A 26,908-nucleotide genomic window follows, 5' to 3' on the forward strand; every position below is an offset into this window, starting at 1 on the left:
GCCGGATCCACGGACGATGGACGACGACCAATCCTAATGAAAGGGAAGGGGGAGAGCGCGCAGCAGGGTGCCGCTCCGTCGCTCTCCCCCTCCCCTCTCCATAGAGCATGAACGGTGCTGTATGTACAGCACCGTTCATGCATCGTGCAGTCCCTTGTCGTTGGAAAGGATCGTGAAAGATCCTTTCCAGCGACAAAACTTGCAAGTGTGTACGCAGCTTTAGGTGTCCAGAGTTGCAGTCCCATGGGAACCAAACCAAATCTCAGATATTGAACCCAAACCTGAAAGCAACTGCTTATCATAGGGGATTTATTTTTTTTTTTTTCTTTTTGGTAAGTTAGAAGCTATAGCAGTTACAAAGTTTACTGTGTAACGAGTTCCTAATTGAATAAAAATATTAACAGTGACATTATGTAATTCTTCCATAATTCTACATTACACTATTATACTAAATGATTTAGAGAAAATCATTTAGTAGTAGGTTATTAGTGGCTCATTAACACAGTATAACTGCTCTCACAAAGTTAAACTAAGATTTGGATTATTGAACAAAAAAAAAAACATTTCCAGGCATAGTATAGCAAGATGGTTGTGTTGGTGTTATTTTCCTTTAATAATGTATAAAAAATGTAGAGGAAAAAGGTTACAAGTAGGCACACCACACTGTATTAGAACATTAAAACGCAATATTATCCACCACTAATAAAAATCCAAAGATCAGAAATAAAAAAACTATATATTGACTGATAGTGATGTATAAACTTAGATATAACGTTACAGTTCCAACCACAGCTATATACTTATATGGCTTAAATTTCTATTCTATGTCTAAAATGATGTAAGAAGGCTTGATAATGATCCTGGATCAGCTTTTTTCAACCCTACAGAAATGTTTCAAATAACTTCCAGGTCATGAGAACCCCTGCTAAAACCAATGCGCTGGGTGTCAGTGAGAAAAAATCCCTTTGTCCTAGTAGTTCATGTCCCACTTACAGTGAATGTCTGGTCTGCTGCATGGTCTACCAACTGGTGTTGGCTCAAGAAATATGCAGGCAACAGCAAGTAGAAGCCCAATCATCCACAGCTCAAAGAACCTCTAGCAACATCTGGAGGAACCCTAAGGTTCATATGAACCCAGGTTGAGAAAAGTTGTCCCGGATAGTAAATGCAAATCCAATGCAGGGAATATGGAGAATCTCCCTAATGAAAACTTGATCAATGATCAAATAAAAATATTAAACTTGCCACACATCCACTTTGAATTTCTAATTAAGACCCTTTCATGGGGCCTGACTTAAAAAAACTCTCCAAGGCTGGAGAGAATACACTTTCATCAGTGAAGCTGGGTGATCCAGCAAACCTGGATCAAGTCTTGTCCAGGATTGAAAACATTTGGTAACAAATATCAAATGACTTAAGAAATCTATTCCAGGATTGCTGGATCACCCATCTTCACTGATAAAAGTGTATTCTCTCCAGCCTTGGAGAACTTTAAAAATCAGACCCATCATCTTTAAACTTTACAATAGCAGAGAAAAAAGACACATAATTTTAATGCCTGCTTGCAGTTAGTCATATTTAACTGTTTTTTTTCTTGTGATGCTGAAGATATTTCACAGTTTTCCAAGCCACTTGATCTATTTTGCCAGTAGAGGATACCCAAGGATTTATATCCACACAAAACAAATTCCTAATTCTAATCTAATATATATATATATATATATATATATATATATATATATATATATATATATATATATAGTTATGTAGCTGCTGGGGTAGGAGTGAATACAATAAAGTGCCACTTAGGTGACATCTCTAATTCTGCTCACTTTACAACCAAATTGGCTGTATCAGGTTTGGACTTTTGTCTGTATACACAGGGGAGGCTTTTACATGTAAAAAACATGCATAAACTACATTAAATGTGCATATCAACTAATATTTCATAACAGTTGTGTAGTGTGATTTGATATAAATGTAAATTTTTGTTTAAGTAGGTCCTCATAATATATAGTTGTTGTATGTAATATGTAGATTTTACAATTAGATTGTGATATGTGTGGTCAGGTAAAACAGACTCCAGGAATAACACAATAATGTAATATTTTAGACCACATGACCTGCAGCTGCCTTAAATTGAATGTGGCATTTTGGTATAGCATGTAATTCTATTAGGAACTGGTATTATTTCCACTCAATGAGCAATGTTTTGCTGCCAGTGCACCTGCTGTGATTTATTTGATTCAAATTTTTGGATCATTAGCTAACATGTATAAATGTATTTTTACTTTAAATTTTGTCCTAATAATTTTCTCCATGGTTTATATGTATCACAGAAGAAACTTTGGCTAATAATTGCAGCAGCTGCTGCTATAGTGGCCATTATCTTTATTCAGAACAATAACAGAAATTAAAGGATGAACATGCACTGTGACTCATAGTCAGCCTGCTGCTGCTGCTATGATTGCCAATGGCATCGTGTTCTTAATGGCACGGCAGCTAGTAAAAAACATTGTCATACTCTAGTTTATTATACGAATTCCACAATCTGAGTTATTAGTCACAGCGTAAAATGTCCACTTTCCAGGGTAAATTAGATGCATTGCAATAAACAGTTTAGTATTATAGCAATCTCCCCTAATCTCTGTTCCTTCCATTTTACCTTCTGTCCTTTAAGTCACTGCCAGCAGCATTGAATCCACAACATGCAAAACCGAAAACCCATCAGCTTTAATGTGATCTTTACATTTTAGAAATGATATTTAAACATTTGATCTGTGCTTCTCAGTACGACTTTAGATGCCCCCCTGGGGCATTTTTTTGGCTTGTGAAAGATCTGGAGCATCCCAATAAAGGTAGTAAAGTGGCATGGGTCAATGGCTAATTTGTGATAACAGTGAGAGGGGCTTAAATGAAAATGGGTAAATAACAAGTGGGCTTAAGGTGCGTACACACTTCCAATTTTTATCGTTCCAATCGAACGACGAACGATCGATTGGGCAAAAAATCGTTCGTAAAAAAGTAACCAACGACGCCGACGAACGAGGAAAGTCGCTGGAAACGAACGACCGGACCGACGGATCGGATTGGACGACGATCGTTGACCATCGTTCGTGTGTACGGTCGTTCGTTGATCGTCCATGTTCAGAGCATGCGTGATGAACGAACGTCCGTCACTTTCCTGTCGTGCACATAGTTCCTCTATCGCTCAAACGATCGTATCTATTGTGTGTACAATATCTACGAACGATCGTGTCGTTAACTCTATGTGCAGGATCGGTGCTATACGATCGTTCATATATATTGTGCATGAACGTTCGTTTTCCAACGATAATAATTGGAAGTGTGTATGTAGCTTTACTCTGCTCTGGGTAAAAAAAGTGATAACAGGTCTCAAGTATGTTATGCACTGAGTGCAGGGGTTGGGTGAGTGTAACATACATGGCTTAGGGGTCTTTGGTATATAACCTACATTATGCAAGGAACAGCAAGGACCCTGGGCATTTGGTAAGAATGTTCAGCTCCATAGTAATTGCATGCAGGCACCCCAGTAAATTCAGGGATCATTGCTGGTGACTCTGGCCCTGTACTCCAACTCTTTTTCTTTATTATCACCAGGTTAAATATTGTCCACTGTTCTGCTGCCATGCAGCTAATATTGTTGTGCCTGCAGATGAGAAGTGACATGGAAAAGGAATAGGCTGCAGGAAATTAGCAGAAACAAACAACACATTTAAAAAATAAAACATGCGTTTTATATATAAAAACTAAACTTATTAAACTAAATGATTTTCAGCTATGGTTTACAGCTGGTTTAATTCATATGCAGCTTTATCCTCTCCTCCCCTCCCCTCTCCTATTTTTTGCTTTTTTGATCTTCCACCCACTCCCCCAGATCCAAAATGTTCTGTACTGCATTTTGAGATTCCAATGAACTCCGTTCTTATAACATCTTAGTGTCTCAATTGTTCATCTGCTATATGCGTTCAGTGAAATTAAGCTAGGAAGACAAATAATATATACATGCTGATCCCATATTTTTAAGTGAAAGTAAATTCCAGTTTAAAAGAAAAGCAAAATGACTTGTAAATAGCATGATTCTGCAGAAATGTAACAGCCTGTGTGAATTCATTTGTATGCATTACAAAAGAACAGATGGATGTCTGTGCAGTACGTTGTTATTTTGTTATAATCATATCTTCTACTTGTGGCTATGGTTCTGTTTTTGTGTCATGGAATAGCACTAGAAAATACACAACAGGTTGTGTAAGGAAGCAAAAACCCATGACTGTACAGCAATTTACTGGCATATAAGGCATTGAATATAATACATCTGTTTATATATTTTCAGAGTCAGCTACTATGATACCTGAAACTGTTCTGATGGTGAAGTTCCAGGTGTCTGCTTTCTAACTTATGAGTCTAAAGTGTGATACTTAGAGGGCTTGTATGAGACAGAAATGAAGCCATCACTGAAATTAAGCCATCATGAAGTTTTGAATCTTTAGGAGAGCACAAAGGAAATGTGATGTTTTTAAAAAAAGGTTGTCACTGCTATGCAGCTACACTATACACCATGGCAAATAGTTTATCATGTACATCAATTTACAAACCTTTGGGAAAGTAAAACAGTTCCAGCTTATGCGTTCATGTAGGAACCTGTATCTACAATAGGTGTTCTAAAGGCAATCTAGTCTTCTTCCTTTGTGAACATGCTGCCTGGATTTGTGAGCTAGATGGGATGACATCATCATGTTGTCTGCATTTAAATTAGTGGTAAAATTAGAACCGTTCTGTTCAATGCCCACAGTTACTCCTACAGTGTGCTAATGACACCAGTCTGTGCTACTGAGCAAACATGGATAAGGGCACCAATCAGAGACATGGACTGCCCTGGTGGGCCCATGCGCGCTGCTTCAGGATCATTTGCACATACTGCTAATCTGCTTCAAACTGGTATTTACCGGAAAATTAAAGTTTTTTTTAGTAATTATGACAGGCCAAAAAAGTCACTAAGCATGTAGAGCTAGTGTTATATTGTGGGGTTGCTTCATTTGGTTAGTTCTAGGTTCAGCAACTTATAATTATATATTAAGTGGAAAAACATATACGCCCATCAAGTTCAACCACTAGAGAAATAAACATTTCCAGATAAAAACCCTATAGACATAGTTGATCCAGAGGAAGGCCCAAAAAAAACCCTGGTACATATTGCTCCAAAAAAGAGAAAAAAATGTCTTCCTGATCTCGTGAGGCAATTGGATGTTCCCTGGATCAAAAGACTTTCTTATCTTTACTTTCAAGCTTTAATACCTAGTTATATTTTGTGCTTCTAGAAAATCATCCAGATTTTTCCAAAGCAATCTAAAGAACTTGCTAAAACTACTTCCTGAGGGAGCCGATTCCACATTTTCACAGATCCTACTGTAAAGAGTACTTTCAACACATTTCAACCAAACTTGCTAGACATAAGACTCATGTGAGTGCACTGCTGATCTTTCTAAAGCGCTGTGGTATATGACAGAGCTATACTTGTATAATATTGTGTGTGACTGTGGGGGGACATTAGAGTGTCAGCTCCTCTGTACAGAGGCTAATGGGTCTAGCTCAGTGTTCCATTGTACAGCTATATGTATAAGAACTATATAAATCTATATATATTGAATTTGATGTATGTAAAGTATGTATGTGTGTATGTTCTACCATCACTCGAAAATGCATGGAGACATTTCAACAAAACTTGCTATACATATGAATGAGACTCATGTGAGTGCACGACTCAACTTTGTACAGCGCTGTGCTATATGTAAGAACTATATTTGGATGTATGTATGTATGTGTGTAAGTCATCACTAGGAAACGCATAGAGACATTTCAACCACACTTGCTAGACATATGACTCATGTGAGTGCACTGCTGATCTTTGTACAGCACTGTGGTATATATCAGAGATATATTTGCATGTATGTGAGTATGTATTGTTCAATGACAGTGTGGCTTTTGCTTTTATTTTTATATACTTTTCTTTGGACTCTTTTACAAATTTCTGGCCTGTAATAATGCCTTCGAGAAAAGGTAAGCCAATTGGCGGAGTGCAATCAAAGGCAAAAAAATGAAACAACACCGTAGACAAAAAAATCACAATAGTTTTATTTGATTAATTTTCCTGTATATTATAAGATTGCAAAAAAATAAATACCCGAGTAAAACCAGGTAATGAGCTGATATATATATCTATACACACACACACTTCTAAATAATAATTGTATGTGCAGAGTGGTGCCCTGTAACCCTCTTTGTACTTCATTATCTTACACTAGATTAAGCATGTGTTGTTTTTAGTGTTTGCTGCACACAAGTATTTAATCATGGTTGTTTATTCTAAATATAGCCTTTAACACTAGAGATTACATGAGCTTTGTGGCAGGTCTCTATCAAACATCTAAATGACAGGATACTATACATGCACAGCCATGTTCCCTTGTTAAGGGAAATGCTATAAGAACACATAATACAAAGTGCAGGATCCTGATAAGGTATAATAAAGCAGCCAGCTGGATTCTTAAGTCTCCATTAGTTTCCCATAAAGAAAAAAACATTGGCAAAGAATGTACCTGTTTCCCTTTATTTGAAGTGCACATTACTAGCTTCCTGTTTCAGGATGCTGTCTACTGACACCACTGATTATTGTATTATAGTTTAAATGTGCTTAGCTCACAAATGTTTACAAATTAAGTTACTGTAATTAAAGAGGATACAAAATATGGGAACTGCCATGGGCTGTTACCGTGATCCTGGTTTTACTATCAAGTGGGTCCCTGACTGTGAATCAGCATACAACCAGCCAAGTCTGAAAAGTCCCAGTGGCAGCTGTCATAATTATGTTTTCACATACCACCAATAAATAAATGGCTAATATCTTGGCTAGCCACACCAATTACCAGGGAGATCTACAAGTTGAATCACTAAAGTAGTAAAGATTTTTCACATTGCCACATAGAAGTGTTCAGGATATACTGTAAGTGAAGCTCTATTCAGCACAGTCATTTGATTATAAAAGCAAAAATTCTGTTTTTAAAGACAATATACTGTCACTGTATTTACCAAGTTAACTAATAACTAAGTGAACATTCTCTACTGCTTAAATTTGAATTAAACTATATTAGTTAATTTGCCTTTTTGGGCAAGTAAACATGAAGAGCTTAATTTACTTGGCAAATATTTTCAATCCTGGACCAGATTCTTTGCAGGTTTGCTGGATTACCCAGGTTCTCCTATGATAGTATAGCTTCTCCAGTCCTAGAGAACTTTAATAAATCAGCACCAAAGCTTTTACATACAAATCTAAAGAGTAAATTACAAAATTGCATTATTCTTTTTAAAAATAGTAAATTGAAACTTGGTCCTTCCCTTCTTGCTTAGTGTTGATGCCATGGAAGTCAGGAGTTGTGCTCATCACTTGGTTTTTAATTTGGTGCTGGTCACAATAAATTCTGCCAGTTCTAGAGTTGGCAACACTAAATCAAAAAGAAGGTAAGAATACTTCACAAAAATGTAAGTTGTTGCATGAAATGGTTTTTATTTCATGTGTGTGTTATGTCCACTTGTATGCTTTTACTGGTTTGGTGCTAGTTCTGCTTTAAGTAAATGAACTACCTTGGATAAAGAATGGCATTTTTTTTTCTTCATATGATACCGATAAACCCTCATAATGGATTGCCAGCTAAAGCTAGGTTAGAAGAAAAAAAGCACCACAATTTATGTAAAAACATATTGAAGGACAACATCGCAATATGTAACACATTGTGAAACCACTTGCAGGCTTGCACACATTAACACATGCCTTATGGTGTGCATTAACCCAAAATAGAGTATTAGTTATATTACGTAGCAATGAAGGCATTAATATAAAAAATCACAATTGTTCCTCTCTGCTTAACAACATTTTGCTCCCTTAACATGTGAGAATCTGATCTCAAATCTTTTGCATTATATTTCATCATCTCATTGCATTACATGCACACAAATACATCTTTATAATAAATATTGATGTGTAAGGAGATAACTGGATGGTAGGTAATTCTATTTAAATTATGGAGTTCTGAATTTAAAAAATAAAATTTAAAAATAGGAACGTTTTGAATGTGTTATTAAAAGATTAAGAGAAATGATCCCAGAAAAAAACAGTCTATAAGAACAATTATTGCTCAGGTTGAACTCTTTGGGCTCTATTTATAAAACAGGGAATCTGATATTCCTTCAGCCATTTCTCTGGTGGACGTCAATTGTTGCCATTGAAACACAAGGACCTGGAAGATTCCTACTAGGGAATGTTTGAGGGAATGTCATTTTCCCTGTTTTATAAATAGAGACCTAAGTGTTCATTCGATCCCTTGTCTTTGCATTTCTATCTAAAATGGGTGGTCTCAATTTATTTTGCTTGGGAATTTTACTCTTCATTTACATCACTGCAAACCTGGTATCTTTTTTATATTAAGCTAACTGGCCATTCATATTGCAAAGTAAATATTCATGTTTCTTTTAGTAAATCAACATAAATGCCCAGTTTAAAATAAATTAAACGTTTATATTCTCAACAAAATTAAAAAAAAAAAATTCAGTTTATGTCCTTTATTAGATTTCTTTTAAAATATGTTTCATTTCTAGACATTTACTTTATATTCTTTTTTTTTTGCAAACACATTGCATACGCCAAGCTTCCTACTTCAAACCATCCTTTCGTCTGGTTTTTTATCATAGAGTACATTCTATATAATTTTCTGTTTTCTTATCATAGAGTACATTCTATTTTAAATTTTCTTTACTGGCTGGTTGACATTTCTGTAAGTTTTTACAAGCTTCATTTGTCCACCATGCAGTTTCTTTCAAACTTTTCTTGTATGACTTCATTGTACACATCTGTTTTTTAAACAACCAACCCATTTTACAACTAAATGTCAAAATGTGATTGTCTATACAGTACTGCATATTTGTCAGCAAATTTAGGAACCATTTAAAGAGCTGCCATAACCACTGAAGTTATTCTCCCACAATAGTCTATGATTGCCATGAATGTTCTTTCTGGTGGGTCTAATTATGGCCTGTCTGATTAAATTATAAACTAATTTAAACACTTGTTTCCAATATTAATATTTTTTGGTTATTTTTCCGATTAATCAATAACACATGTTATGCTTTGTATAATGCACCTTTTTCTTAGTAAACTACACAATGCATATGGTGATCACCCTTGTTAGGTTTGCTACCTGTACTTTTTGGTAACAATTTTTGTTGACTTTAACAGACAACCTTGAAGGTTAGTATAGTCATTAGTCTAGTTTTATGCTTGAGATCTAGAGGAATATAATGTTGTTTTGGTTAAATGTACAAATACCAGACTTCTTCCAATTGTTTCTATATGTCTAAAGGTGTTAAGGTCAGAAAGGGAGGAATTCAAAAGTGTATTCTTTATTTCTATATACCGTAAATTTCAAACACAAGCACAGACATGTGAAAGGATTAGGAAAGTATATGGTGCTAGTTGGCTGTAGTCTTCCTCATCCCAAGCCATCTTATTGTTGAGAAAGAATTATAATGGGTCAATTGGCCATTGAGCAAACCCATTATAATAGTGGTCTCTGCCTGTACATATAGTTTGATTCACTAAGAGAGCTGAGAATCTTTACACAATAAATGAATGCTTGGATACCTAAAGTGGATATTTATACAATCTATTTTGTGAAGATATACAATTTATTTGGTAAATTAGCTCAACAGTCTGCATTTAGTATTTCTTCAAGTGAAGTCACGTCTGTGGCACTTTACATGCTGTCTAGTGCCACTCATTTGATATCTGAAGTTAGGGTCACCTTAAACATGAAATACCTCATTCCCTCTGTAAAATACCAAGTATGATTCACTGCAAGCTGAATGGTATGTCTTATATTGGTCCTCAGCCAAAGGTGTGCTTTGACCTTCACTGTTGGCTCTTCTCATAGATCTTTAGTTGGTCTTTATACCTTCTTTACTTTGTGATACTGGGAAGATTAGGAGATAGGCTATCAAACAATTATATTTAGTAATGTTTTAATCTATGGCAACTATTAGGAAATTAAACCATTAATTTCTATTATCTTTTGTAAATTCAGCAGGTCCACCAAGTTACTGATTAGAAGTAATACAGTAATCCCCCCTTCCTGGCAGGTGACTCAGAATTACCCTTGCCAGGCGGGATCTAAGTGGCTCCTGGTCTATACCAGTAAACCCACAAGGAGTGATGAGTCCCTAGTGGCCACTAGACAACTTTTCCACAAGGAGGTCCCCAGTTCACAGCTCCCAGGCTCTCTAAAACCAGGGGTGACAAGGATCCGATGGCTTCAGAGTAGGAATGGTTGAGTGACAGGAACACAGTGAGTCAAGGCAGAGCATTAAAACAGGCTGAGGTCAGGGCAGGTCAAAATCCAGAATAGCAGAATACAGTTTTATCGCTCATAAACGTTAGCAAAAAACAGTTACCATTGGACCCTTCATTAGACAGGTGGAAAGGAGGCTCAACGAAGCATCCAGGGCAGATTGCCGTGTCTGCCATCTCTGTTTAAAATGCATACAGGTGTCTAAATGCATACCTAGTTTCTGTTTTTTTATTTTCATTTTGAACCAGGCTTTTAAAATCCTAAAAGTGCTTATAGGCAATTGCAGATGCCTATATTAGCAAAAAAAAAACAGGTGTTTTTGCCTGAAAACGATCCTGGATGCCTACCTGTACCTAGTAAGCATCCCAGAGAGGTAACATACGCGTTTTGTACCTCTAAGTGCTACAACTAAGGTAAGAAACTAATAGATGATCTGCATCTTCCTAAACTGAAATACTTCATAGCAGATAGGTTAAAGTATAACAAATTTTTTTGTAACAAATAGTTGTCACACATGTTCAGTTCTAATCTTAGTTCTACTCTGTTGCACTGAACTAGTTTGATTTGTTTCCCCTACTTTGTCCTTGGTGCCCTTGTGCATAAAAATGCCAGCAAATCACCTGCATGTGATTACAGCAGCATTAAGGCAACAGAAAATTTGAAAAGTAAATGTCATAATTGTTTGTTGCCTGTCATTGTTACTTAAAAAGTAATTACAGTTAACCTGGAACTGTCTGTGCAATGGACTAGAAACAAAAACAGAACTATTTGATGGGGTACAAGGAAACATGAAATCAGGAGCATTTTAAAACAATCACATACATTGTATGACAGTATCTGAAATAATCCTGTGGTCAATATGGATGAATTACTTTAATTCCTTGTGTTTACCTGAGTAAAGCTTACTAAAGACTGCTCCACCCTCAATGCATTAAACTGTATAAAACAAAGAGATTATTTTGATCTGTTCCACAACATACTATTACCCAGCATTCTCTGCAACATTACATTTACCCAAGTATATAATAAGTATATAATAAGTATTAATACAGTGCATTTTCCATAGTTGTCCAGTAATGAAAAGCACTGTCTTTGTAGTCATGTGGATTCTTTCTCAACAATAAGATGGCTTGGGATGAGGAAGACTACAGCCAACTGGCACCATATACTTTCCTAATCCTTTCACATGTCTGTGCTTGTGTTTGAAATGTACGGTATGTGGAAATAAAGAATACACTTTTGTATTCCTCCCTTTCTGGACTCATGGACTGTTTAATTTGTATTTTGTTGCATCAGAACAGATGTATGAATAGTCCCACAACTTGCCCTACACATGGCTCCCTCTAACATGTCCATGTCCATGTAGACAAATGTTTATACATCTCATTCTTTCTTTATACTCCATTAAAGTAGGCTAGGATTTATTCTTTTTCATGCTCATCAATAATTTAATATATTCCTCAATGTGTTCCATACCTTTAGAGCCCAGATCTCATATCTTCAAGCTTGTGATTGAGGCAATTAGGATGGTTGCAAATGGAGGAGATCAAGGAACATTTATTCCTTGAACGTCTCATGCAAAACAGTGTAAAATATATATATAAATGTAAAAAAAAATATAAAAAAATGTAAACACCCACCCTCACCATGCATGCAAAAATATAAATATATAATGTATTTGTTATTTATTAACTTAACTTTATGTCATATTAATAGCCTTGTTTTATATTGAAGTCATTTAAGGCTGATCAGTAAATTACGGCCATTTTACTGGAAAATGGCTAATCTAAAAAGATATATTATAAACACTTGTTAATCAATTGCACATCTTTGGGGTATGTATCAAAACCAACGTAACACCGCGCTCCCTATATGGGGATAAACATGAGAAAATCATTTAATGAAAATATTAGAAGCCTGCATTGGTTCTTACAAGAATAAATGTTTGAACATTTTACATAAGTCCACAGCTAGCGGTCCTGAACTTCTAACTGCCTTTCACATTCTCTATAGGCTACCATGGTTGAGACAATACAGTCAGAAGCAGAAACAACACTGCAGCATTACTTACAGTTACAGCAAGGCAAATGAAGAATAAAAAAAAGTAAATGTAAAAGAAAAAAAATACATTGTTACATTGCATTTACCTAATAGTTTTGCATACTATTTGCAAGTGTAATTTTTCACATTTTTCTGCATTTTGACAGCCACTCCTGTGGTGTAATACAAAGAAATTCACAGTTGTCAATTTGACAGCTGTTGAGAGGATGTTTTAGAAAATCTGTTGAACTTTTTATGATGTATTTCTTATGTTCAAAATCTCAAGATGTTATGTGTTGATGAAATCAAACACAACAATGTCCACTTTGTTTACCAGGTATAGTCATCTTTACCGGGGTTGTAAGGTAAGCAAGGTAGTTGCACCTCCCCAGGTTCCTGCTACTGTCTGTGCCCCCTTAGATCTTCTGGGGCCCCTTCATGTTGTGGGAACTGTTTTGCCTAAACCCAGCTTAGTGTACACATAGAAATGTAGGCATCACTACAGCAAATGCAAAGATGATGGTGATTAGCAATTCCAGGAATTTAGTACTGCCCCAACCACCACTATACCAGGGAATCTCTATGATAGCTGAGGCTGAGGGAGAGATTTGAGCTGGGAAGAACAGTGTGATCCTGAGGAGACCATTATCACTGGGATCTTGGGTGATTTCTGATTCTCATATTAACAGGGGGGGGGGTTTTCCTAGCCCTGTCACTTGCTGGGGCCCATCTTGGAAAGTAGAAAGCTTCTGAAAATAGTAACTGAAAATAATGTTACCATTTAGCCATGCCCAACTTGTACACCATATTCACCTTGTGACCACACTCTCTTTGCAATGCTTGTTTTTTTTTAAACTCACATTAGACCTCACATTTTGCTAGGACACATCTGCTTGATAGAGAATAGTAAGCATGTGAAAATCTCCTCAACATGTCCACCAAATAGCAAAATGGTGGTTGGCATGAATAGCAGAAGAGTGGGTGAGAATATGTTTCCAAAAGAATCAAATTAGACAGGCCATGACTAAATCTTAATGTTTACGTTGAAAAAATGTATAACATTAATATTGTGGATTTAATATGTGTGCTAGATTAATTACAAAATTGATTTGTAAAGCAAAGGTGCAGTTATCCTCTCAAATATAGGTGCACTTCTGTATTCAAAAGCAGAATTTACCCCTCCACCCAGTAATAATGTATATTTACGCACCTACGTTACCTATATTTTTTAATAATTAAAAACTTCACTTTCCAAGTCCTGTAAATTGTTTTTTAACTTCTGCACCTTGCGATTATTGGATTCCTGCACATACTCCAGGCCTAATTAAAAAAAAAAATGTCCATTACTTTAGTGACAGATGTTATTATTTTTTATGACAGGCTTATGCATGATTTGCAAAACACAACGTGAGTGCTAGAAGAAAAAATGTTGCAGCAACATAGTTTTGCAGTTGACACTGAAGAAAGGGAATAAAATCCAGTTCGTTAAATTAAAAGTGCACATATTTTTTAAACTCTAACATTATCCACAAGCATGGCCTTATGCAATATGAACCTAAACATAATAGGTTTGCACTTCTGTCAGTGCCTAATAAGTAGGACACTTTTTTTTCTTTATTGCTTTTTTTTGTGGTGACATTACAGAAAGTGATAAGATTTGTTAAGAGCTGTTATTATCACACTTGATTGCCCATACCCACGGACTTTGTCTCATTTTTACATCATGCTTTTATTTTTCTCCATACATATGTTACCATGGCATCCTGTATGTTTTCCACATAGTTATTACCTAAAACAGAACAATTAGTCATTTCTGTATTCTCAGTTTCATGCCCATATTACTGAAAAACAGACGTCTTTCAGTATTACAGCACATTTGAATCCGGGTACTTTTTTCAGTACAGTATCTTATCATTTGTGCTATTAAAACATTTAGCAAGCAGGTTAGCGGCCATTGATTTTTAATCCATACTTCTCCTTTGTGAGTGAAAAACCTTTTATGGCATTTTTGCAACTTGAATAATGTGTCAGTTGGCTAATGCTCTACAGATAATCTAATATAAATGGCTGCTGGTGAATTCAATTTCTGTTATCATGTGTAAAAATTATATGTAGCACTAGGGTTATTTTCAAAGTAAAAATAGAATAGAATAGAAAAATAACTTACACCAACTTTCAAGATTTTCAGTTCTGAGTAATTATAAATGACATGATGATATATAAATCCTCAGCCATACCTTTTGGAATACACAAAGCCCCATATTTGATTATAACAGTAGTTTTATACTAAAAAACATTTCTGGGGGTCTCCAAGTTATCTTCTCTGTCATGTCAATGACAGCCAGTGGCATCAATATAGATCATACTAATGATGGTGGTATTAGGACAGTTTGTAATGATGACTCCTGTGCTTTCCTAAAATGAGAATCATGACTATATCTAGGCAGCTTGAAATGATAACTCCTCTTCTTATTGGAAATTAGCCTAATAAAGCAGGCCTGAAGCAAGGAGTTAAGTGAAGGGCCTCATGACAGGGGGAGTAGGGAAGGCTGAGCGGTCGGGGTTAAAAGTTCAAAAAAAAAAAAGAGAAAAGTGCGGGAAAATTGGAGGCTTGGTTTGGAGGGTAAGGGAGTGGGGGAGGGAGAAGGTTAGGATTTAAAAAAGGGGTCCCAGGGGTGGGGGTCAGCATTTTAAAATTTCCAGGGACTGAGCGCTCCCTAAGGTTAAGTAAGGGGGGAGCTAATTGTCATAGCAGCTGGCTGGGCAAGTTTTTGTTTGGGTCCATGAAAGTTAGAGGTGGGGTAATGAAAAATATAGGGGATATGGTAGTAAGGTTGGCCTTGCATGACACATGGTTGTTGTGGAAGCTAAGTTGAGGAGGGAGATCCGCTAACTGTCCCCGAGGTGGTGTATGTGCGGCTGGGGGCCTGGAGGTGGATCGGAGACAGCAAGATGATGAAGGAGGATTGGTGACTTTCATGGACCTATATGAAGAGTTGTACGATAATAATTGTTTGTTGTTAAAGAAAAGATGGTGTTAATAAAAAGGGCTGCTGTGGCCAATTTTTTCCAACTCAAAGGTGTAAGTGTCCTTTTCTTGGTAAAGGGGCGGTTTTTGGGGGTGGAATTGATTGGTCGGGCAGCGAAGGCTTCTTATACTGTACCCCTGTCATGAAATCAAAGCATCTTTAAATGATGCCTTTCCTCACATGAAATGAGCAGATTGATGGCATTAAATTCATTTTTATAGAAAAATGATTGATTTTCTTGTATGAAATTAGAATGATGGCAGCATTAAGGCAAGTTTTAATTAGGACTGCTGTGCTTACCTGATACAACAGCCTCCCGGGTGCACTCAGGATCAGATTTACCTCTGAATGTAGACTTTTTTACAACCACAGCTAGGAGTGTCAGTGAGCTCATGGTTAGTAAATGCTAATAAATGCTTGAGTCAGGTTTATGGAGAAGCACAGAAATGTAATGTCTTCCTAATGCAGAGCAGAAAACAGACCTCCTGTGTCAGATACATGTTGCTGGATTTTATGGGAGCAGGTACTGAAGGGGGTAGAATGCTATGCTGCATACCTTCCCAAATTTCCTGCAGTACAGTGTAAGGGACAGGTATAATATTATTGTACAGATATAGTGTATTTGTATAACTGTAGTTTAATTCTCTTCCAGCCCATTATATCATTGTGCCCGCTATGCACCCAATACTACAGTTCCTCCAGTTTCCAAAAGATCTCCTAAGCTGCCTGTAGAACCACCCAGTCCACCTCCTACTGACACCAACACCAGAATGTTGATCCTTTCGTATTCCAACAACGCCAAGAGTTCATTCTAGCAGTGACTCGTGAAGTTGGTGTATACCTACTGTAATTACCACTCATGCTAGGAATTTCTACTTCCCCGGACGACAGACCATTTTTCCACCTGCAGAATTTTGTCCACTGACTTTTTTAGGGCTAAAACTGGTGTGGTATTAGAATATTTATGTTAATATGTTGTTTATCATGTTCTTAAGTCAGTACAATATGAATTGTGTGTCTACAGGCATGTATCTGTTTGTGTCATTACACTACTGACTGTTTCTCAGAAGTTGTGTGTAAAATATTTTTTTTTGTCTCTGTAAAAATGTTACTGGTTGTGATTGCATTGTTTTGGTTTTAGTTCAAGTTTTGTAATTGTATCATAATCTTGGTATTGTTATAATATTATATGTCCAAGCAAATTTGTTTTAATTGCTATATCCTGTGTATGTGTTGTGGATTTAAGTGTGGATTTAAGGACTTGCAAAAGCTAGCTGGCCCAGGGAAGACAATATATTGTATAACTCTGGCCTAAAGATCACTGTAAAAAGACACACAATTCATTTTGTCAATAACCTTCTACAGATCTGCGCCTTTCTTTCATGAATGCTTTTTACCCCACCCATTGCCTTAATCATAGAGGTCAATAGTTTGTGAATGGGAACTTTTTTTTTTTTACAGACAAGATAATTACTTATTGTATTGCACACAGTTGTAAGCCTGCCTTGAGCAACATCTTTTTGTGCCACTTTTTAGTAAATTGTTCATGCAAACAGGTAGGAAGTATGAAAAGATCATACATGGAGATGTATTTACAGGTTCAAGAAAAAAATATGAATATTTATTTGACATTAATGAATTAAATTAATCATTTAAAATACTAACTTACACATCATAAACAACTGCACAGAATGACTAAATAGACGTTGATAAACATATCCTATATTGGCTGTCATTAGAGGATATTTTAGTTTTCAGGGATCTTCCATAGTGTTGTAAAATTGTAATGATGACTAATGACTATTCAGCAACATATCTCACACATCCCCAAAAAGTATGCAAACAAGAGATTAGAAAACTGTGTTTGCTCACCTCAATATTAAAACCTGACACAGAACCTTGCTACACTGGGGCACCTATGTGTATCTTCTTATCCTGCCCATACCAGGCACCCTGGAAACTTGCTGACCAAATGTAACCCTCTTCTGGACATACCGGGCCCTTGCTCCCACTAAGTGGAAGGCCATAGTTGGGCCTCCTTTTTACTACCTGGGACCTAAATGATTGTGTAAAAATGTCACATTTAAAGGGATACTGCAAACTGACTTTAAACAAACACATATTGTATGTTTTTATTGGGAAGCATTGTCAGGATAATTGGCTAAATTAAAATCCAACTAATTTTCCGCTGCCAGCAAAAAATACTTATCTTTTTTTTAAACTCATGGGTCCCCCTGACCCTTCCCCCAGCATTTTTAGTATTATGTTAAAAGGGTTTGCAAAAAATCATCTGATGGCTTTAAAATATGGAGTTTTCTCAACTGTGATTTTTTTTGATTTACAGAAAAAGCATGCAAGAACATCGGTATGTAACAAACACATATAACACTTTTTCAATAATATAACATATATAATATTTAATTAAAAAGTGTAACTACTGCCTATTTTTTTACCATCTTTTCAATGCAATTATGATAGAAAAAATGTGTAGGTTTGCTTGCTTTGCACAGTTGATTATACAAGTACAATAATTAGGTTTAATTATAAAGTCATATAAAGACAACTTTCATTTTAAATTACATACAGATAATATATTATATAGGATAATACATGCTTTATATTATATTTTTTTCACTTTAAATACATAGCAATCTAACAAGCTTAACACAGATATGGAAAAAATTGTAATTTAAGGTAAATTATTTATATATACGTATACACATATAATCATTGGCAAACATACTTTATGGTTTGCTTTATGTGTAGAAATCTCCTGCCATTATGTTCTTTTAGCCTATGAATGCTTGTGTTGTTCTTTCAAAGGATATTTAGCTAAATGATAAAAAACAACAATAATGATAACTTTCTAGTCATTAAAATCAATGCATATTTTTCTGTTTTCTTTTTTTGTCCTAATTTATTAGGCTAGCTTGATGTAAATAATATTGTCAATATACATTACCTTTGAAAACTGACATAGGCATGGTTGTGCTTCTGTGTTCTTTCTTACAATGCAAGTTCACAATGTAGAAAAGGGTTACAAAATGGCTTTAGATGTTCACTTACCAAGTTAAATTATCACCTGGCTTAGTGAATGTTGTGATAGTTCACTTTGCACCGAATACCCAATCATAGTCAGTGGGTGAGTCATTGAAAACAATGCAAACCCTAAAAGTGTCTAATCCAGTTTTAGGATTTAATTTACACTGGGTGGAACATACTTTGTAGCTGCATCTTAGGTCTAGCTACACCGCCTGTATATTTCTGTCCCTGATTGAACCCGGATTTTTTTAGGCTAGCTGAGTCAATTATCTAAAAGGAATGGTGTTCCACTCTTGTTTGATAATGATATTAATTACAATGGAACTGTAAATGGTGTAATGGATGTAATGGTGGCTGTAAAGACGCTAAACTTATTTTCACATAGGATAATATTTTTTCACTGTAATATCTTTTAAACTGAAGACATTTTTCCATAGCAATATGTTCTAGCATTCTCTGTGGATTGCTTTAAAAAGCAGTGGATGTATTTCTTAATAGCTATTTATGGAAATATGTATCAGGGGGAGATGTATGGGAGTTTTTTCATTGGCTTTGTCCTGTTACAGCTCATTAGACCAGATAATAAAACCCTCTCTATGTATCAATAGGGGCAAAGCATAGAAAACAGGTCTAGACTCCCTCCTCTATGAGTTCATTATGAATCAAGTGGCTTCAAAATCCCCTGTCCCAGACAAACTGTTTTCAGGCCTCAGTTCAGTCAGACAGTGAGATTGGGGGTACTGCTTCCTCACGCTCATGATTATTGCTCGCAGTTGAGAAATTGCAGCTTTTAATCTACAGCCACCCATAGAGAGAATGAAGATGGTAGTGAGCAGTTCAAAACCACCTACTGCTGCTCACTGTCAAATATTGCACTGATGGTTCATTGACAGCCAGTGCTGAGTGGTTGTGGTCTGTTCCTGCGACATATCTGAATGGCTTCTGAACTATGGCCAATAGGCATAGAAGGATTAACACTTACTTCACTCCTATTTTGTGGTTTATCTGATCAGTGGTCAGTTTTTTCTGCTGTTATCTGTTCCGTCCATAGAAATTCTTTTTACAAAAGACTTTCTTTAAAAAGGTAATGATCTTTTGTTTCAGGGCTGTTGTATTATGATTTATTAATATTATTTATAATTATTATTATAGAGTTTTATTTTTTATTTTGTGTTTTATTTTGTGTCATGAGGGGCTATTTGTGTTTAGAGAGGAGCATGGTTTATGGATAGGAAGTGTTCTGAAATAATGATAAGATTTAGATAAAAATAACATTTTAACTTTTCATGGTTGCAATTGGATTTAAGGATACGAAAAGAATGTAAAAAGAAAAAAGGAAAACGTTAAAAGGTTGACTCCTGGTTTTGCATCAGCTGTATTTTTTTTTTGTAAGTTTGTTTTTGTTACTGACCATCTGTTCTAAAATTATAACCATAACAATACTTGTTAATCATACATTGGTCAGACCTAACATATATAGTTAAAACTTTTTACTGCTGGTCAGTTTTATTTCTGTTATATCTGCAGTCTTTTAATCCATTTGCTAAAACACATATTATTTGTGTGGAGTACATTTTAACTTATTCCTGCCTTCATTAAAGATGTCCTACTGCCTAGCATTTTTTTACTGCTGCATCACCTTAAGTCTTTAAATTCTTTTATTACACACCTGCCTTTATTTTATGTCTTTAGTGCAATTCAACCAATGCTCCTCCATTTAAAATCATCAACTGTCTCTTCCCAATAGGTGTTTGATAAAATGTCTAATGGTAGGATCCTTCAGCATCAATTAGAACAAGGAGAGCCACAGTAAATTACTAGCCAATTTCTATCCACCATTCAAATCGAGCCTATTACTGCTGGTGGAAAAAAAAGCATGTGTTGTTGCAAAAAATACTTAAAAAAAAAAAAAAAGGCTTTTCCTCAATCTAATATAATCAGATAGGGTGCCGCTGCTGCATGTAAGCCAAGTTAATTTGAACAGGAAAAATCAATTCCACAGACCAATATGCACTGCCAGAGTATGCAGAGCCTGAGGCAGTCTGTAAAAATCACGCTGTTCCATAACACCAAATACAACTCTGAAGGCATCCCCCATGCCTGTAATTTCAAAGAATTGTGTATTTCTAATGTGGCATTCTAAGCCGCATGAAAACACCTCTCTCAGCATTATAGTTGTTTTAGTTGTGGCATTGGCACATGTCCCTTGTGGCAGTGCCTAGCTTCCTGTGCCTTTTTATTTTTTACAACAGCCTACTTACTATCCTTACTAATGGTCAGTTTAAAAAACCTAAATTTGCCTTCTCCTTTCACCTTAATCTCAATTGGGCTTACTGCAAAGTTTAGAAAATTTTGCAAAACATTTTAAAAATCAATCCTAAGTGGATCCATTCATCCCTAGCATTTCACCCTTTTTTTCCTTTCATTTTATTTGTAATGCAACTTGACATGGTATTGGACATTGGTGATGCCATTTTTATTTAATCTAGCTGTTGTCCCTAACAAATGTGAAATAGCAAAAAACTGCTGTAAGAACTTGAGGCGAATAGATATAAAACTGCTGGCAACTTGGGACAAATACAAACTATATTGTGCGGCTCTCGGTAGCTGATAAATCTCATCCCCTTTACTAAAGAATTTGTAGGTTTAAAAGCAGGTGGCAGTGAGCGGTACTGAACCACTAGCGTCTGCCCCTATTTATTATTCACTGGCTGCAGTGAGTAGACAATACTTTTAGCATCTCTTTCCAAGGCAACAGCTCACTGCCATGAGGAAGCAGTGGCCACACCGCAACCTCACCAGAAGTCTGAACATACCCTCTGCTCTCGGTGTGGAGGCAGTGGTTTCTATACAGGTCAACATAGCCCTTGCTGAGTCAGGCTTGAAGTTCTCTAATCTGCAAAACTCATTCTCCACACTGATTGGAAAGGTTGCTCTAATTTATCAGGGGATATGTCAGACCTCTTTGGAGAGATTCTTTTGTTGAACAAAACATTTGTGACTGTATGGCTAACATATGAAGAGCCATAATTTTTTTTCATGTTAATCAAGGTAACGTCATTATGTACTGAATTGTTTTCTGTGTCAAGTTATTTCAAAATAATATACATGTTAATTATATCAGCAGGAAAAGGGAACTACTTTTTTTTCTTACAGAACTATGCTTTACAAACTACAACTAAATGTACAACTTGAATAATAAAAGCTGTTGCGTTATTCATGTTAGAACTAGATTTAATCAAAATCACTTGTTGACTGCACAAAAAACTATTTTATATGACTTTGGTCCTTTTGTTCATGTGGAATGTTGTAATATATATAATAACAGATGTTCAGTAAGTACGGAAGTCAAGAATAGAGTATATATTTGAAAACATATCATTAATTTGTTATTGCAAATTAACTTGAAAAACAAAATTGCAGACAGTAACCTGCTATCAGAATTTGCCGTGCAAGACCACAAAATAATAACTCATTATCAATAATAATATTTGTTGGATATCCTAAATAATGTAATCATTAAAGTTCAATTCCAGTCAAACAGAAACAGCTGAAAATGCACGGGTGAATTGTTTTACTCACCAAAGGATTCAGACAGTCTTATGATGCATATAGCCTTTCCAACAGCAAGTCAAGGTCAATTACCTAACCTTTCTCTGTTGCAATTAAAGCTACCCTGTCCCCATTGATAAACAAAATTAAACTTCAATTAATGTTCAATTAATGTTCATCTGTAAAAGAAGACTTAACACTGGGGTCTATTTATAAAGTAGTGAAAATGACATTCACAAGCATGGTGCAAGTTTTGTTTCAGATTACCAACCTTGCAGGTCCATGCATCTTCATTTTCAATATTTTTATCACGTATAGTACAACAACCCACAGTATAGAAAAATGCAAAATGGTTTTACAATCAAATACAGGGTACTACAATGAGAAAAAAGTCAATTTGTATGCCAACAAATTTTACAGACAACTCACTATTATCTTGGTAGAAAATGAATAAACATATGTTAACATCAAGATATTTTGTAATGAGGTTGAGAATGAGGGAACCATAACAAACTGACATTCAAAAAAAAAGAAAAGCAGGTGAGAAAAAAAAGGGCAAAGGCCTGTTTTGTAAAAGCTCATAAATGTGTATGCCCAATAGGTGTTATAAAATGGGGCTAAAGTCGTAGAAAGTAAACTCTAAAACTGCTAGACAACCTTAGGTAGTAGGTTGGAAATAAGGCAAACAAGTGGTGAACAAGGATATTTTTTTAAACTGCATTTTTATTAAACATTTTTAAATACACAAATACAAGTACATAAAGTCAAGAACAAATACAAAAGAGAAAAAAAATCAAAAAGAGTAAAACCGTGTGAGGTGGGCAAGTAAGCAAATGCATCATCAAAGCAAGTCCACATCCATAAGCTGGAACCAAGTAAATAAAGGTGATTTACATCTAAATTAAGTAAGACGTGGTAAAAAAGTCCATACAATCCTCTACACATGACAATGGTAGTTGTGTTCAGAAAAGAAGAAAGAAAGAAACATCTTCAAAATAAAAATAGAGCTAAATACACTATCCTTACTAAAAATGGACATAAATACAATATTCATAAAAACAAAAGAAAAGCGAGAACAAAAATCGAATGAACAAGAAATTGGAGGAGTAAAGGAGGGGGAGAGGGGTGAGGGGCGGGGGGCAATGAAATACTGTGACAATGAAGTAGTGGTGACCTAAAATACTAAATGTATATAATACATCCTAAAACTTGTACCTAAGAAAATATTAAGCATCCCAGCTTTCCCATGTCCATTCAAATTTGTCAGCATTGTTTTTGAGTAGAGCAGTGAGATATTCCATCAGACGAACATCTTAAATACAAGTATATAAGTCCTCAGTAGAGGAAGGCAAGGTGGATTTCCACTTAGCCGAAATCAAAGTGCGAGCTGCTACTAATAAATGGGTAAGAAGTTTGCAGGTAAATTTAGGGAGACCCGTGAAGATGAGAAAGTGGATACAGTAAGATCCGTTGTTGTCACCTCCCCGAGTAAGCAAAACCAAAAAATGTTTTCCAAAGTACCCCTTTGGGTCCCACAATGCCAGCAAGTAGGAACAACATTTGGGAACAATCTATGAAGCAAACCTGGCGTATGGTACCAACAAAATATACATTTCTATAGGTTCTCTTTGTATAGCGTACATATGGAACTTTTGTAATCAGCTTCCCAAATCTCCGACCACTTGTCTGCCTCCAGTGAACAAAGAAGTTTGAGTAATAGAAAAGGAGTAGACATAGAAGAGTGAGAAGTAGAGAAAATAAGAGTGGAGTTTTAGAGGTTGCAAGACCAAATCCTAGGCCCACTAGGCAGCTTGAAGAAAATCACATATGCATTAAAGTGGATATTGGAACATTGTTGTGTTTATAGGAAATCCCGGGGTTCCATAGTGCCAAAAAAAAATTATGAGTATCAGAGAGTATGCTGGACAGTTTTTCATTGCATAGCTATATTCAATCATATGGAAAATGGACTGGGAGGAAACAGTTAACCAGATGGATTCTCAGTCCTCCTCAGATTTCACTTAACGCAGGTTGGAATCCCATCAATGCATAGGACAGTGAGAGTCAGGACAAAAAAACTAAAGATTTAAAATAAAGCAGCAATATCAAACCTGATCATTTGTGTTGAATGGTGAACAATCTTGTAAATAACATGCATATTGGATTATAAGCACAGCACCATTTCCTATGTGCTTGGTAATCATGTGACTGTTGTCCGCTATTTGCAATAAAGGATCCAACCAATTTTGTTGCTCAAACCACAGGTTTTGGTAGATTTAAACTAAATGCCAGATGTTCAAGGTAATTTTGTGAATGACCCAAATTTGAAAAGCAGCACTACAGGACATTTAGGTGTATCTATACCATAAACACCTTAACAATCCTTAAAGGTAGCAGCTGCATTATGGGAGACTCAAAAACCCACAAGGCAGAATAAGGACAAATAGAGGGTATAGGAAGATCAGTGGTCAAAGCCAGTGTTGAAACATGATCCAAAAGCAAGGCAGAGGATTGCGAGGAGTGCAGCAAATCATTGAGAAAGCCATAGTTTTTTAAACCCACAGGGGTCAGCCAGCCAGGCAAATAATTTAAAGATTAAGGTAAGTTCATAGTCAGGCAGAAGTTGGTTCAGACAACAGGCAAGAGAAGATCAAACAGTATCAAGGAACTACTTGCATCTTCAATGGAAGACAGAAAGAACGTGCTATTGTTGGTGAGGTGGCCTCATTTCAAAAATGGGTCAGGAGGCATATTTGAGCAGGACGCAGCTCAAAAAGAAACAGCTGCAATACATGTATCAGTTCCTGGACAACAACAGGGGACAACCAGGGGCAGGTAAGCAAATAGCAATAACTTTCACTTTCTGTCTGCTTGTCTAAATAGGCCACTAACACAGAGCAATAACTTTCACTGAAGATCTCTCACAGCTGGAGTTTTAAATTATATGTTATTCTACAATATGGAAAAATATAAGAAATGTGGGTGAAACTTTAATTTCACTTTAAATTGGCTAGGGAATCCTGGGGAAGATATTCCATGCTATTAGACTCCCTTAAAATATTCTCTAGCTGAGAATCTAGCATGTGATTCAACATTTATTTTTTCATGGCTTGTTGTTTTTTAGCTATTTATGGCTTAGATGGTTAGATGACATACCATATGATTGCATATTACAACCAATAATTACCAAGTGAGCACATATTTTTCAGTTATATTTAGCTTGATTAGGACTTCTCTTTCTAAATAAAAACATAATGCTGATATCTTTATTCCTTGCCTTTATGTATTAATGGCCTTATTCAGTAAAATTCTAACTCTAATGGTGCAAGTGTGATGCTCTGAAATTGCTTGTTGCATTTTTTATTAAAAAGCTCTTTAGATGTGCTATCTGGGAATGTGGATATACGACATAAATGCACAAAGCCAGAAAACACATGCTTTGTTTATTAAAAGATTTAATTTAAATAAAACACTAGTTTATTGACACTCTTTTATAAGAAAAGATATATTTCAATGAAAATGGATACTTTCTGTGTGTACAAAGTATCAATGTTAAGACAAAGTTTAAGTATAAATAATTGTAAAGTTGAATCAGCTGTTTACATTTTAGTTAGTAGTTCTTGAAAGGGTTGTAAAGGTGTTTATATATTCCATTTTACAATGGAAAATCTTGAACTGCCATTAGTATATTCCGCTCCAAAGGTCAAACTATCAAACAACATTTTGTATCACTGATAAGCTGTTTTATTGATGTCATATAGTGTAAGACCTGGCATGTTTTGCCGACATGCTTAGTAAACATAAAAACTCTGCAAACAGAATCTGCAGTAATGAGTGAGCAATTTAGAACTTCAGTGACTATCTAAGACAGTAGGAAATCTCAAAAATATGTATGCTGGAAATCCAAATCCATGCTATATATTAAACACATACATATAAAACCTATAGGTGGGTAACATAAAGCAAGATTAAAAACTGGTTTAAAGCTTCTGGTGACTTTCCTTTACCTTTTTGCTCCTTCCTGTGATCTAAGCTACTGTACCCTCCTTCTCCCCAAATGCATATTTTATTTGACTTGGCACCCTCATGTTAATATCCTGATCCAAAAAATGTGGGGGTGGCTGCTTCTGCACAGTAGCTCCCCATAGATTCCTCTGGAGCCATCTCCCCAGCATCTGAGGTACAGGACCATGGAAGTCTTTTGGGAGCTACTATGAGGGCACTATGAATGACTAAAAACCAATGTCATATTTAAACACAAGTATACATTTGGGTAGGGGGCATATATTAAATCAGGGGAAGGGGCTAAAGATAAGTGGACCGTTTTATAAAATGCAACTATCCATTTATATTAAGACAATATATTATTTACTCCCTGTGTGCACTTTCTAGAAACAACAGGCAGAATTCACATGTTCAGGGCCTCATCATTTAAGGAAGGTGGCTTTGTCTGATTTTTGATTGATATATTTTTTATTGATTGTAAATACACTATGCCAACATATTACACAGTCTGGACAGTCTGTTTATAGAGACATTCAGATTAGTCCCTGCCCCTAAATGATATTTCAGTCTTTCATTTCTAATTGGCCAAGGTGTCCAGATTCCAATTATGCTTCTTGGTTGTGGGCAAAAAACAGAGCATCTGGATGACTACAATTAAGTAATATCTGTTCTGGAATTCAGCTAACTAATTACCCCCTGTGAATACAGTAGTGATACTCATTATATCTATATTATCAAGTTTTTCAGGTGCTGCTCATAAATGAAAAAAACACATGTACTAAAATCAGCTGACACTGAATATTACTTTTAACACCCTGCATGAGC

Source organism: Pyxicephalus adspersus, chromosome 2 (assembly GCF_032062135.1).
Source record: "Pyxicephalus adspersus chromosome 2, UCB_Pads_2.0, whole genome shotgun sequence".
NCBI lineage: Eukaryota > Metazoa > Chordata > Amphibia > Anura > Pyxicephalidae > Pyxicephalus > Pyxicephalus adspersus.